Source organism: Desmodus rotundus, chromosome 3, assembly GCF_022682495.2.
Source record: "Desmodus rotundus isolate HL8 chromosome 3, HLdesRot8A.1, whole genome shotgun sequence".
Taxonomy (NCBI): domain Eukaryota; kingdom Metazoa; phylum Chordata; class Mammalia; order Chiroptera; family Phyllostomidae; genus Desmodus; species Desmodus rotundus.
In genome coordinates, this window is record NC_071389.1 from 5,813,417 (window position 1) to 5,825,451 (window position 12,035).

The 12,035-nt window shown below is 49.0% G+C and overlaps 1 protein-coding gene across 7 annotated transcripts in view; it reads left to right on the forward strand.

Moving 5' to 3' along the window:
• Positions 1 to 12,035, forward strand: part of PEX14 (peroxisomal biogenesis factor 14) — a 127,301-nt gene that overhangs the window by 22,856 nt on the left and 92,410 nt on the right. The gene's annotated exons all lie outside the window — the stretch shown is intronic.

Below are 12,035 nucleotides of genomic sequence, written 5' to 3' on the forward strand. Positions count from 1 at the left end.
TAGACGTTTCTAAAGGATGACATTCACACGCTCAGCGCGTCTCTGTGTGTGCATACTCGTGCATTACGGATGTGTGTATATGCTAGTGTAGACCACGTAACACACATTTATTTTATAGCATTCAAAGCACTTGGTGGGGAAACAAAGTTGATTTTAATATTGTATTCATGAAGTGTTTTGCAGGCACAGGGGCAAGGAAGCTAGCCATTTAGAGATTTCAGGAAATTGTCATTTTTTTCCAGAAAAAACAATAACTATGGTAAATCTAAAGTATTAAGCATGATTATTTTAAGCATTTATAGTGGCTGATTTCTGTGGGCTGTAGCAGAGTTAGGTTTGCTCACGTGAGCTGTAACTCCCACCTGTTTCCCACTCAGGGATGTCTGTCTGGATGTAGTGACAGGGGACAACATTATGGAAGTAACCCTAACTCTGCTCTAGTTACTTATTTTTAAAAAGTGAATTCTGTATAGGTTTTGGTACTTACACTGTTACCAGCAACACATGGCTGGGGGCGCCCCAGCCGCGTGAGAAACTGGGAACTGGGGTACAGTGCGAGCAGCTGGAGGGTGGGGCTCCTGGTAGAGCTCCTGGCCTGTGACCCGTCTGCTGGAGACCTGTCTGCCAGAGACGTTGCCGAGCGCCCTGGCCATGTGCTCCAACCCGGGACATTGGGCCTGCGGCTCAGGCACCTTTCAGATGGGAAAAGTGTTCACTTTCTTCCCTCTCTACCCCAGTCATCAACAGTGTAAAACCTCTAGGGAAGCAAAGGTCGCTCTTTTAGCACTGATGCCCCTTGTTGAGAGGGTGTCTGAGATTGCCGCCCGGCTCCAGCTGGGGGAGGAGGGCTGCTGGGAACTAAACTCTGAGAAGGATGAACTTGAGAAAAGCCTCATTCTGTCTCTGGGTGGCTTTTCTGTAATCTCTAGGCCACTTACTGATTTTGAAATGACTGCCTCTTCCTACTTGTCCTTCCTATTATGGACTGGGAGGGTTTATTGAATAGACTAGGTGGTGCCTTTCAAGTTCTTTCCCCTTTCAGGTAAATGAAGAGGTTGTTTTTTCAGTTTTCAGGTATCCTTTTACAAATAATTATTAGATGAATTGAAACTCTTAGGAGTAATAATTAGAGAAATGGAATTTGAAATAGTTACTCAGCTTTGTTTACACTTTGGGTTCCTGGCTTTCCTGGTAACACTTCATGTTTGTGATGGTTCCTGTAATCAGAGGCCTGTCTGTTGGATGACCAAACAGTGCCCTCTCTTGGAAGAGGTGGGACCGGAGGAACCTAGCGCTCCAGGGCCTTTCTTCAGAGCCACAGAGATTCGGTCTTTAATCTCGTCACCAGAACCACTGTTTCCAAGAAGCGGATAAGTTTCCTGTCTTTTCTCCTGGAGATCCTGACCTGGAGTTCCTCTAGGAGCCCTACCCAATCCCTGCTAAAGGGCTGTACAAAGCTGTTATTTGGGCAGAGGGACATTATGAAAGGCCCTTCTTCTGTTTAAAATCAATTATTAATCTCATTTGAAACAAGTTTCACTTAAAAGTGTCTTTTTATAGAGGGGAGGGAGAAAGAGAGGGAGAGACACAGCAATGTGTGAGAGATACATTGATGGGTTGCGGTTGCCTCTCACACACCCCCAACTGGCATGTGCCCTCAACCCAGGCATGTGCCCTGACTGGGAATCGAACCCATGACCTTCTGGTTTGCAGGCCAGTGCTCAGTCTACTGAGCCACACCAGCCAGGGCAAAAGCACCTTTTTAACTGTGACCTAAAGGACAGGTGCTCCCTGTGGCAAACTCCGTGATTCCTAATGAACCCCCAGTTTGAGGACCACTGAACACCATGTACTTTGGATGACCATGCGCTCTGCATTTTGCAGGGTAGTTTCAATAAAACATTTTAGCCCACTGTCAAACCACATAGGCCAACTTGGGCTTGAAAATACAGTCTCGTAGTCAGTCCCACTCCTGTGCTGTGAGAAGCCGCAGGAAGATGAAGTGGTACTTTGGAGAAGGATGCCTTCGCCGCCCGCCCTCCCGCCCTCCCGCCCAGCTCTGCTCTCTTTTATGTTTGTAGTTATAACCAAGGCTTATGCTTGCTGCTCCACAGGTCTCTGCCACTGTGAGTTTGTCTGAACAGTCTGGAGATGGTCCGGCACTGGGTGACCCTTGAGGTGAACCTACCTGGGCACTCCCCCACACTCAGAGTCAGGCAGGAGCCCACTCACAGCCCCATGGACTGGGGTCCAGGGGTCCCCCCTGGGTGCATTGCCCTTGTCGAGAAGAAGACTTGTGGTCACCTTGGTGATCTTGCCTTAGCAGTGACCCTGGTGGCCTAGCTCCTCTGTGGGTGCTGCTTACTTGAGTCTTTGGGGTGACACTCTGGGTCAGTTGTTACCCCTTTCACCCAGCAACGTCCACCAAGAGGCCTTTCCCTCACTCTCAGTCCCCTGTGACCCAGTCAGGTCACAGCAAGAGGGTCTTTAGGACAGGGCCGCTTTCCCAGCCGGGTGGGGAGGAGCCATTAATAGAGTCAGGCATGTTAGTTGGTCATTTGTATGAATGGGTTAGTTTTCCTACAGTTCACCAAAAATGGATTTTGATGGAGAAGGGGAAAAAGTAATGTTTGTTAAACATCTTTTCCCCCCTTCCTTTTGCGTATCCTTTGTCTTTTGTATACTTTTGAGAGTCATTTCAAATCTCCTATGTAATGAAGTGGCAACATCAATAAAACATTTTTAATTTTTTAAAAATGATTTTATTTATCTACTTTTAGAGAGAAGGGGAAGGGAGAGAGAAAGACAGGGAGAGAAACAAGTGCTAAGAGCTTGCATTAGACACACTCCTCGAAGCAACTGACCAGCTGTTGTGGCACCAGGAACCTGCTCGCCCAGGCCAGGGGCGCCCTGCATGGGCTGCTCCTGGCCAGTCATGCCTGGTCCGCGGACCAGGAGGCGGTCAGCTCCTCCCGAACCTGTGTGTGCCGGTTATATTTGTTAATGATTTAGGCAGTCGTACTGAATATGCTGTAAACAGGTGGAATAGAAATGAATGTGAACGGAGGGACCTGCAAATACTGGGTTTTATAAACATAAACATGAGCTGCTAAAAAGATGGCTGTCTTTTGAGGTGTGAGCAAGGTGACAGTTAAACTAGGGACCGTCACAAAAATCTAGCAGTATTTGGTCTTTTGATTTGCTTTACCAATTTGTTTCAGATCTCGCTTTGCTGTAGAAATTGTGCAGGGTGTGTCATGGGTGGGGTTCGTGCAAGAGAGACATCTGGGAACTTCGTCTGTGGGCCCACACTCAAAGAAAAAGATCTTGGCTCCACATCAAAAGATTAGCAAATGACTGTACGTTTAAAGGTTTTAAGTTAATGTAAAATGTTTATGGTATGCAGAGGAGGCTCCATCTTTAACGATTCCCCATTTTAACTGAGTTTTCCATTAAGTGGCCAGTTTCAAGCTCTGATCGCAAAGGCCAGGAGGGCCTGCGCTGTGCTAAGCGCCGGCCTGGTACTGGTCTCTGCATTTTTGTCACCTGGTTTTGTTTGAACAAGGTGGTGGGAATTCCTCTTCCTCTCAGTTTACAGTGAGGAAGCGAGCCTGGGGCCGGCAGGTTCCTGGGCTAGGAAGGGGCCGGCCGGGATTTAAGCCCCAAAGCCTGCACTGCCCAATACCTCTCAGGACCTTACGTATGTGGGGCTTTGGCTTCGGCTCAGTCGCTGCCTGGTGATCTGAGCTTCCTCTGGCTGCTGCCTGCGTGGAGTCTTTTGTATGCGTCTTAGCTGTTGAAAAGACACCTATTAATTTTTCACAGGTGATGTGGGCCTCCTTGTTCTTGGAGGAGGCGTCTGCACCCATGTACCTCACTAATGACAGGTTACAGGATCGAGGCGAGATAATAGGATCTTTTCATCTTCTGTCTGTGGAGCAAGGTGTGATGTCCCTGGTTGCTTCTAGGGGGCAGCAGCCACTCGTTTTTCATCTGCTGGCAGAGGGAAGTTTCCAGAGTTGAGCAGTTTGCTTTTGACTCTCGCTCTCGAAGGGGTGCAGGTCTTCAGGGAGTCACCTGGGGCCCCATAAGAACCTGCAGTATCTTCCAGCTCTGGTTTCCGGGCCCCTCGGCTGGACCCTAGTCTGCATTGCCGCCACACCCACGGACCCCCACCGTCAGAGTGGAGGCAGCAGAGTCACTTGCTTTGGAATTCAGAGAATAGAGATGTCTTCCAGCGAGTAAAATCTTTTTGTCAGATCTTGTTGCCGTCGATAACCACGGTAACAGTGTTTAGATGTTTTGAGACTTTCCCCTGTGGGTACATGTCTTTATCCTGTTGGGAACACCACTGTCATATGGTGGATTACCTGTTTTTCCTGTCTGCACTCCCCTCTACCCCACCCCCACCCCACCCCCACCCCAGCCCCAGCCCCAGCCAGACTTAACAGAGCTTTATCTTCTATCTTCCATTCTCAGTGACTCATTTCATAAGCACATTAAGGGGGGAACTTCGGATTTGTCATTTTTTAGACTTTGGGCCCAAGGCTGACACACGGCTGACTTGTGCCTCGGTGAAGCGAGTGACTAGCTCCTGGTCCTGCCGAAGCACAGATATTACTCTGGCCCTGACTCAGATCTTACTTGAGCTGTGCGGCTGGAGCAAGTGATGAAATCTAGGGTTGGTTGCAGTTCACACTGGGAAGCAAATTGGCCGCGACATTTCAGCCCTGTGAGGTTTGTTTAGGATTAGCTAAGAATTCTCAGGCCTGACTCCACTGGGGAAGAGCTGGTGACCGATGGGCCCTCTGGGCTGTGCATTCTTGCCCCCCTGTATCTGAGGACCCCAGAGCACTGGGGCAGGGTGGTTTCCCTCTGGCTCCAAGAGTGGCTTTTCTCAAAGACAAAGGTATGCCTCTCAGCCTCACCTCTCCAGGCTCCCTCTCTGTTGTCTTGTTGAATAATGGCAGCTAGTACAGTTGCTAGTGAACAGAAGAAATAACTGGAAATAGTGGCAGATCATTTGACAGTGAAGTGGTTTATAACTTCTGTTTATCAGATGATTACTATCATTATTGTTCTTTCTGTTGGAGTTTTGAAGACTTCAGCCTGGTCTCCAGAGCCCCATTTATACGACATTTTATTCCTTCCTTTGTAATGCCTAGAAATACCTTTATTTCAGAGAAGTCCAGATCAGAGAAGCCCGCCCCCTGCCCATCTCCATCTCCTCTTTCTTCCTGCTTCTCTTCCATCACCTCAGCGGCTCAGTCAGGTGGGGTATCCCCTCCTGACCAGGCTGCAGGACCCGTAGGGCGGGAGGGATGCTGCGGTGTTTGTTTTCGCAGTTCCTGGATTTGGTTTAATGTACAATTGATTTTTTAAATGTATTTAATCATTTTTTTCTTACCTCATAAGGATTAACCTGCACAAACCTCATTTTATCCTAAGTGTGGCTTTGGGAGGAAGGGAGAAGAAAATTGAGTTTCTCTAGCTTATTTTATTCTTTCACTTTTTATTTTCTGAATGGCTTTTCCTGCCAAAGCAGCTCTGTAAAATACAATGTATTTTAGTGGCCATTACTTACTCATTACTAACTGGTCTCTCCTGCTTCCCTTTGTCTGTAAACTAAGTACAGGGGGCCTGAAGATAATTGGTAGCTCTCGCACAGACTCGCCAATTATAAATCAACGGGGAAGCAGCCCAGGGATGGTTTGCGGTTGGCACTGGCTGCCCACCTAGCAAGTGTAAGTTACTCTGTATCTGCCACCAAGTTGGGTCCTTTCCTAATTTTGTGCCTTGGCTTTGCTAATTGAGCCCCACGCTCTCCCCGATTTACAGAACTCCAACCTCATTTTATCCTTAGTGTGGTTCTCACGGCCATGGTGTCCTTTCTTAGTTCTGCCTCTGTGCCGTGTCCATCAAGCATTAATGTGGAGAGGTTTTGTTTTGGTTTTTCTTGCGGTGCCCCGGTGCCTAGAATGGTTGGGTGGCAGGCTCCAGATATAAGATCGTCCTGTGCCCAGTGGCTTTCGGTGCAGTTTTGTCTGCTAAGGCCAAGTAAAGGCAAGTCTCTGTGGGTGTCAGTTTTGCCTCTTTTTGAGCATTTATCTGATTTGTTTTCCAGCTTATCTCCAGCTTATCCCCCCTGGCTTGGGGGGTGGGGGGAGGTGGGGTTGAAAGTTGCATCTCTCTGTTGGGCTGCCAAGCTCTTGTGTACGGCTGTTAGGTGCTGAAGTAGCAAAGCGGTCCCTATGTTGTGTGGTCGTATTTCCAAGCAGAGTACATATTTTGTTTGTTTGTTTCCTAGGCATTTGGCACCTGGGCACTTTGTTAAACCCTCTGTGGGATGGGCAAGCGTCCTTATTGCTCAGCTCCTGGCAGAAAGCGGGCCCTTAGTACATGTTTGTAGACTGTGTGGGTGCGTGATATGCGTGTGTGTGTGTGTCCTCACTCATGTAGACGGTGGTGATGAGCCAAGGAGCTGGAGTGCACAGTTGCTGCCTGACTGCCCTCTGGGAACTCAAGGTGCCATGTCCCCACTGCCGTGCACAATTTTGTGGGTGTGTGGTGTATCATTGCCACGGAGGCCACACAAAGCGGGCGTTTTATGAAAGGGAACATCAGAGGAAACATTACAGCTGAGACCTTTACAGCCTTTCCATTATTATGGTTTAAATCTTGACAGTCTTTACGCACAGTGACACGGGGACCAGCAAGACGAGCTCACTCCCACCTCCCGTCCCCTCTCCACATCCTGTTCCGTAGCTGCGACCCGGCGGCGGGAAGTGTGCAGGCAGCAGAGCCGCTGTGCACTTTGTCTAGAAACAGCCCCTTTTGACTCAGAAGTTGGAAACTAGATGACTCACCATTCTATTTGTTTTATTGCAACTGTCATTTCATAAAGCGCCCTGAGAGCTTTAAACTGTAAATGCCAAAGTGAGGTTTTTGTCTTTCTTTTCTATTTTACCTCTTCTGTTAGCTCTGCTCTTTTCTTTCATGTTTCTCTTTGCTCCTTCCCTTTCGTAATTATTTTTGCTTTCATTAGTCTCTCTTTCCCTTTCCCTTCTCCCTGCGCCCTCACACACTTTGGGCGGCTGTCATGGCGTCTGCGGTTGGAGCAGTTCCTGCTGACGTCAGGGTGCGTTCTTTCCAGCTGCACCAGTCTGACTGAGAGCGCGCGCCCCCCAGTGTCTGCATGGTGCGCAAGTGGGAGCGGCCACGCAGTGTTTAGGGAGCGACCACGGGCTTCAGCTCTGGCAGTGAAGTACACGAGGGGTCATCACGGTGTCTCGCCCTTTGTGCTGCTGTTTTGTAAAGTCACGGGTGTGTCTCAGCTCCCCCACCCCCCACATCCATCTCCTTCCTTGAGCGGCTGCCCTGGTCACGGTGGGATCAAGAGCACTAGGGTTTTAGGGTGGCCTCAAGGACACCCATGAGTACGTGGCCCTCATCAGAATGTCATGTGCCAGGAGAGGGCCTGGATCCTGTTCTCCTTTTCTCTGCTAAGATGCTATTTTACTGGACTTCCTGAAGTAAAGGGTGCCTGCTCAGTCTTCCACCTTAGGTGGGGTGTTGGGGTCCAACATTTCTTAAAGCTTGCAAACTTTCAGGATCTTTTTTTCCTGCCATTTCTGACACTGGCACTTGCCCGAGTCACCTGATTGATGACATGAGCATCACTGGGTGTTAAGCACCTGGCCGGGGAAGCAGGGACCCTCTGTGGGCTCACCCACAGGATGGTAGACAGATTGTGGGATCCTAATGAAGGGGGCGCGTCCCTGATGCTCATCTGCTTCGGAGCTGAACAGTCCCAGCGTGCACCTCGGGAGCGCCGGTGGGAAGCTGGCACGGTGTCGGGGGTTGTATTCCACATTTGTCAAGTTCGTAATCCAACAGAACTAATTTTAGAAGTAGCTAGTTATAATGAAAAAGAATAGTGACTTTAAATGCATAGCAACTTCTCTCACACAAACGCTCCTTGTTTCCTTCTTCTTCTTTTTTAAAGGCCTTTGGGTGTTTTTTGGGCTTCAGAGTGAGCCATCCTCTGAATTCTCCTATAATACAACTTCCTTCCTATATGTGTCCAAGGAAGGAGAGTATTTCCATGTTGTGGGTAGGGGGAGATAGGGTGTCATCACAGTATTTAATAGATTCACGGCTGTGAGTTTTAAAAATGGGTTCTGTGTATCTGCTGGGCAGCATTCAACATAGAATGCCATGTTTTCACCCACTTGGCTGGATGTCTGATTCAGACACAACCGCTGTCCCTGCTGCTGGAAAACAGAAAACCACAGACTGTTAACTTAATACTCTTCCCTCTGGGGCTGGGCGGGGGCGGAGGGGGGTGCAGATCAAGATACTCTCACTCCCCACAGGAGACAGATGTTCCCTGTGTGCTCGCAGTCTGAACAAATTCGAGTCTTTAGCCATTCTCATTCAACCTCAGTGAGGGTGCCTCTGGCCTGCTTGTGACCTGGGCATTCACTCCTTGGGACCCGGAGAAGTCTGCCAGGTGTCCTCCGCAGGCTCCCCGCCTGTGATGTCTTCTCTCTTACTGGGCAGGGCCTGTTTGAGCACAAGGACCAGCTAGTGCCTGCGGCCTGCTCACTCCCTGGCCTCTCTGCTGAGCTATCCAGCAGGGGTGCCAATTCTTCCATTTAGCTGACTATTATATAGCCCTTAAAAGGGAAGGGTTTATTTTAGCTGGCTGCTGTATTGATTGCTATAGGGACGTTTCTATTTTCACTGGCTGCTGTATTGACTGGGAGAGGGAAAGGGGCCGTATTGCCGGGAGCTGTCGTACTGACTGTTACAGAAAAGATCTGTATTTAAGCAGTGCCAGTGCCCTGGGATCTCCCAGGCAGGATATTAATGCTAATTCATCCGCTCACCCCCTGCTGTGAGTGTTATTTGTTTAAATCTGTAGATTCCCACAGCGCGTTTATATCCTCACTAGAGTGAGCTCTGCTCCCTGTAATTATTTAACATTATATGCTGATATAAATTGTAACAGTTAAAGAATGGTAATGAGTAGCCAGAAAAGAAAATAGAAAAGAAAGAAACAGGAAAAAAAATTTTAAAAAGGTAGAAAATAGATGAAAACACATAAAAAGTATGCACACTGTATTCATAAACGTGCGTGTATGTGTGCGTATGTGACATGAGGAATGGCAGAGTCTGATTCTGAAGTGGCAGCAAACAGCTTCCTCTCATCCACTCCACGTTGATCTGTGCAGTGTTGCCCGGTCCGTGTAGTGTGCATCTGCGAGGGCACATGTGCCCACGTGCCCACGTCACCTTCCAGAAAGACCGTACTGGTGTGTGCTCTGCTGTGCAGTCTGCACTCGTGAGTGCGGTTCCATACGGAGTGTGTGTGTGTTCCTGTAGCGACAGGAAATTTATCCATTAGCAACTCAGCTTCATGGTGAGTAGTTGATGCCTGATTTTCCTTCGAGCTTCCGTGTTCCAACAGGAAGCCTGGGCCTGAGACCCGTCTCTGGGGAACGCCAGGGGCAAAGCTAAGTTGGGATTGAACTGATAGGCCATTGGGTGTCACTGTCGCTCTACTGGCTATAGTTGAAAGAGGGCTTTTCTGCCGGGACACTGGATTTCAAAAGAAAGAAGTTTTTCTGCTCAAGTTCGAGGTACCGTCTGTTTGAGATGTTTGTCTGCATTTTGAGATCCCCTTTTAAAAGTGGTTGTATTGTTTGCTCGTCACTATGCTGAGCCTTGGCATTTTAATTGTTCTTGAAAATTGTGTCCTTATTGTGAGCTCTGCTTCGGAATCACCTGGAGCACAGCAGATGAGCACGATGAGCAGAAAGTTCCACCCTAAAAAAGAGGTAGCTCAGCAGCATTCTGGAAACACACTGAACAGGGACAGAGAATTTGGGCAAGAACTTTAAAAAGGAAGGAGAGAATCTCCTCACACAGCCTAAATCTGGCGAGCGCCTGCAGCCCCTCTGCAGCCCCTCTGCCGCCCGCCCAGCCTCGGGGACGTGGGCTGAGGGCTGAGCGCTGAGCCAGCCGCTGTTGGTCGCAGAGGTGTGGGCCTGCTCCTCCAGCTGGCTGCTCCGGCAGCGTGGAGCCGTGCCAGGCTTCACCACAATTCATACTGTGTCAGTTTAATAAATGCACTACTTAAATTATGAAATTACAAAAGAAAAAAGAGAATGCACTTATTCAGACTCTTAATACATTAAAAATAAGGCATTAAAACTCTGACTTTTTTTTTTCTTCCAGAATCAATACTGAACAGGAAGGGTTGTAGACATTAACAGTCATGGACATTCAAACTCTTATACATAAATTATCTTAGAAAAATGCACATAAGACTTGAATAATGTAAATACATTAATGCATTTAATAATTTAAACATTAAAGCGCAAGCAGGAATTTGAGGCAGAGGCTGTTCTGAGGTAAGGGATTGGTCCTAGAACGCGTGTGCCCTAGGATCGATGGTGGGTGATTTCCCCTCGAGGCACCCTGGAAAGAGAGAGCCTGGCCGGCGGTAGCTCCTGTGCCAAGAACCCCTGGACATTCTGGATCACAGCTGCATCCCAGCCCCTGTTTTCATACATCCTGACCTTCGTCCTCAGTTCCGTGTTCTCTCCAGGCCTATGCTTCTAATTATTTGTTTGTTAGAGAATTAAATGCTTCCACTTCAAAGGACAATGAACTTTGAGAATGTCTTGGTTGGAAAACCAAGCCAAATTAAAAAACCCTTCACCCCCCTTTACTCTGGCTGTCAGTGACTGGGGACCACGGCAGTGGTGGGTCCTTATTATCAGTCGGCCGGACTGCCAGCCTGGAGCTCCTGTGGCTCTGTGGTCAGTGGGTCCAGGGTGCAGCCCGCTGATGGATTTGGAGACGGAGCTAAGGGGAGAGCAGAGATGATGGGCTGTGTTAGCCTCTGAGTGTTGAGGGTAGAGATGGCAGGTCACCGGCTGGGAGACGGCCTGCTGGGGAGTTAAACTCACTGGTCTGTGATCGTGGCTTGCTTTGATTTAGCGTTTAGCCATTGGATAGGCTGATGTTACTGTTTTTTCCCTTTCTTTCAAAATTGTATTTACAACAGCAGAAGCTCACTGGAATGTTAAAGCCCCCTTTTCTGGAAGAATATGAATGACCGAATTCAAGTTTTTCCCCTCGCCCGAGGACATTTTTTTCATTGCATTTTTAGAGAGAGAGGTGGGGAGGGAGAGAAACAACGATGGGTTGTCTCCCGTGTGCACTCAGACTGTGGACCCCACACACACGGACCGGGGATTGTGTGCACCTGGCCTGGGGGTCGGACCTGCAGCCTAGGCACGTGCCCTGACCGGGAATTGAACCCACAGCCCTTTGGTTCCAGGATGCCGCTCCACCAACTGAGCCACACTGCCTGGGCCGAGTTCCGTTTTTGACATCTACCCTGTAAGGTGCCCTGGGCAGAACTAAGAAGCCAGGACAGTGGGCCTCAAGTTTTCATTCATTAACCCCAGTGCTGTTCTGTGGTACTTCTGCAGCCTCATTTTATAGCCTGAATGACAGTGCAGAACTGGGAAAACCGCAGAAAATGTGGCCCTGGGGACAGAGTGTGAGAACTTGTTCTCTCCCTGTGGAAGTCGTGTCTTTGTTTGGTCAGTAATGCAAACATTTTGCCACTGCGTTTGCTGTGGGGCTGAGGGACCCTTGAGAGAGGATTGTCAGTTGGTAGTGACGGAACAAAACCTGTTCTTGTTATTGCCAGATCCGTGGGAGTCTTTTACTGGATCTCAGATCTCCTACCTGGTATGTGGGGTCGTCTTGACTTGACCCAGGCCTTGTCTGTTCTGGCATCTGTGGCTTTGTTCGCAACCATTTCCAGTCCTTGCTGCCGCCAAAGGCAGCCTGCTTTGCAGTGAACATGATGGTCACGAGCCAGCCCAGAGCCACCTGGAGGAGAGAGTGGCTGTAGGCCGTCCTGGCGTGCGCAGCAGCTACAGACAGTGACAGTGCTGGGCTGTGCTGCCCACTGTGGCCAGAAGGCAAACCGGTTCTTTAAAAACTGGTGG